Genomic DNA, 3488 nt, shown 5'->3' on the forward strand with positions numbered 1-3488 from the left:
CTGGTGAGATTCCCCAAAGATCCCACCTGGGTCCTGCAACTTCTGATGGGCCACCGGCTGTCACCGGGACCTCTGTGGGTATTAGAGTGGATCCCAGACGCCACCCAGTGGCGTATCTGGGTAATTGCACTGAACGCTTTCATCCCTTTTCCCATCTCCATCTGGCTCCCGAATGATTATCCATTAAAAAAGAGTCTTAAGGGGCACCTGGGTGGCTCAGTGGTTAAAGCCTCTGCCTTCGGCTCAGGTCATGATCTCAGGGTCATGGATTCGAGCCTCACATGGGGCTCTCTGCTCAGCAGGGAGCCTGCCTCCTCCTCCTCTCTCTCTCTGCTTGCCTCTCTGCCTACTTGTGATCTGTCTGTCAAATAAATAAAAATCTGTAAAATAAATAAATAAAATTTTTTTTAAAAAAATGAGTCTTAACTCAGGAAGGAGAAATAGTTCCATCATCTTAATGGTGGTGAGGTTGTTTTCTATCATTGCGGAAGGAAGGGACGTGACCTCAGGGGTGTCTCATGGGTTCCTGCCAGTTTCGATCAAACAAGTCTATGTTTCGAGGGCTCCCAAACCTACTGCCCATGCTGTTTCTCCCTGTGCCCCACAGCCGCCCCTTTCCCTGTGTGCTCCTTGAGATGACCTGACATAAACACGCCTTGACAGTCCTACAGATTGGTATGAACACTTTTTAACCCAGCTGGACCTGGAACCAACTTCCCCTTGGCATGACCTCATGCTGATATCTCTCCATCTTGAAGTGTTATCCTTAGACATTATGGTGTGGGGGAACCCACGAATCCCAGCTTATGGAGAGGACAGGTTCGGAAGCAGCAGCATGCCTTGCCTGAGTTCACAGAAAGATGCGGAAGCAGCATCCTCTGGACTCTCCTCCCTGCCCTCCACTATCTCCCAATTCAGGATCCGGGGCAGGTACCTTGTGGAGTTGACCTTGAGACAACTGTCCGCTGCATTTCCTTCTTCCCAGAGGTCAGAGTGGGTGCCCATGTAAGGAATCAACACCTGACAAAGAGCAGCTGCCCCCAGCTCCAGGGCTTTCCATGCAGAGAATACAGAGGACCCTGCCTCGTCACACTCAAGGACACAGCTGTACCTGGCCCACAATCCTCGTGCTTCTCAAGCTTGGGTCAGACAGTTTTGGAGGCCAGGTTTGAGTAGCTGCCTCAGAAGGGTTCCCTGATAGAGGGTCATTAATCTTTTCATTAGCCCTACTGCGTGCTGGACTCAGAACCAGCAAGGTAGCCAAGCCGGGTAGCTCTGATCAGACATGGCGCTGCCTGGCTCGGGGCCCCACAGCCTGCCAGAGATGGCCTGGCCCTGGTGGTGGTGACTGGACTTACCTCACTGTGGTTGAGGTTCTAGGGTTTTAGGATGCAAGGAGCTAAACTGCCCCATGGGAGTCCGGGAGTAGAGGACCGAACAGAGAACAACTTTTTCTGCTCAGGATGTCAGACTGTGGGTTGGAGGTGAAGACAGGGAGGGCTCAGGAACCAGCTCTGCCTTCAGTCCCTGCAGACTGGCTATGGCCTTTGCAAGTCCTCATCCTGGTCAACCGTACAGGAGCAGAACTGAGACTGGTGGGCGCCAGCCAGGGAGGGTAGGGTAGGGCAATGATGGTAAAATATCCAAAAGCCAAAGCCCTGCCCTTGAAGGTCTCGTAGTCTAGTCAGGGAGACCCTGAGGCACATGGGGCAACTCTGCAACAGCGGCACACACCCCTGGAGCAGAGGCAAGCCAAGGAGAGAGTAATTAACTCTAGGGGACAAGAAAGATCTCTTGCAAGGCTAACAAGGGTTTTTCCTGTGCAAGAGGGACTGGGCCTTCGTGTTCCCAGGAGGAGGGAACATAATGTCTGGCACGGGCATGGAGGCAACAGCAGGACTGAGCTGGCCCCGTCCTGACATGGCGCCACCATGGGGGCAGGGAGGGACAGAATTTGACCCATGGCTGGAAGAATGGCCAAGTGTTCCTGGGGGTGGTCCCTGGCTATGGGAACCCAGGTCCCACGATACCCAGTGATGAGGGACTGGAAGGTCTCTGGGCTTGGGAAGAGCCCTACAGACAGGAAGCTGGCCTCCAGGACGGGAAGGTGCTGGCAGACTGGGTGGTACGGCCACTGTAGTGAACTTGGGGGAGCTGGGGCTCAGGGTCTGGTCCACTGTGGGTCATGGATGGGTGCCTTGCATTGTGGCAAGCGAGAAGGATGGCACTCTGTCAGGAAGAGTGGGAATGACACAGAGGGCGGGGCAAGGGGTTCACTGTGTCTATGGGGGCCTCTTCGCCTCCCAGGCCCAGCTAGTGCACCTCCAGCTTTGCCTAAGCTGGGAATTTGGTTTCTGGAACTTGCACTCAAACTGTCCTTACTGAAGTGGAAATGGCACAGGCTCCAAGCCCTGGAGACAAACTCGGCCTCCCTTGCAGCTGCCCCAGGAGCAAGGCTGGTGGGCTGGGCCCTCAGACCCTCCCCTGGGTGTTTGGGTGAAACTGCTCTCAGGATGTGTGGGCCAGTTCCAGCTGCTAACATCACAAAAGTGACCAACTTAATACTTCTTACTGTACAAACAACTTTTATTTGGATATGGCTACTTGGTAAATATTGAACAGTAATCATCCCGGGCAATAAAATGAGGGGTAAATGGTGGCTTTTCAAGATAACGTGGTGGTTGGAGAGTTGAGTGGTCAACAAGAAGAAGCCAGAATTTTCTCTTTGGTGGCTCCCTGTACCTGCCCCCCACCCCCACCAGGAACAGCAAAAAAATTGGTACAAAACTGTAAGCCCCAGAATCGGCTGAAACTAGTTCCTTTCTTGTAATAATTTATTTCATTTCAAACTAGAGCAGACACGTGTGGTTGTGGGACTGCGTCCCACTCGCCGGGGTCAGGAGGCCTGGTGCTCAGACAGAGGATGGGGGCTGGAAGCCTTGCATGGAGGAACACAGGCCAGAGGGCGCAGCTTCCTTCTGAAAACCATTTACTTTGACATCAAGCACCTTGATTTTACATTTCTGTATGCATAACACCCCCCCTTTTGTTTGAAAATGACCCCAAATCTTGGAGGCCTTTGCATGTTGGGGTTTGCAAACCCTTCCCCGAATGAGGCCTCACGCAGCTGGTGCCACTTGGGGGGACGCAGGAGGCCACGGGGGCACATGGAAGAGCACGGACCCTGGGACAGGAGTCCTTTCTGGCCTCCTGACATATCCCACAGTGTGGGACAGAAGCCCATAGAAGAATCCTTGCCTGGAACGTCCTGCCTCATTTCCTTGATGGTCTTTTCTGAGGGAAAAGGTGGCTTCGCGTCCTCAGGAAGCAGGTTTCTGGAGGCCTGGCACAGGTGTCCTGCAGCCTTGCAGTTTTCTGACAGGCTTGACTTGTGGAGAAGCAGGCCGCCCCTTCCCCCCATCCTGCCCCTCCCCCAGGTCTTACTACATAACAATTTTGTAGTCAGTCACTTATTTTCCTCACAAAAC

The sequence above is a fragment of the Lontra canadensis genome, unplaced genomic scaffold, assembly GCF_010015895.1.
Source record: "Lontra canadensis isolate GAN:19392208 unplaced genomic scaffold, GSC_riverotter_1.0 scaffold144, whole genome shotgun sequence".
Lineage (NCBI taxonomy): Eukaryota > Metazoa > Chordata > Mammalia > Carnivora > Mustelidae > Lontra > Lontra canadensis.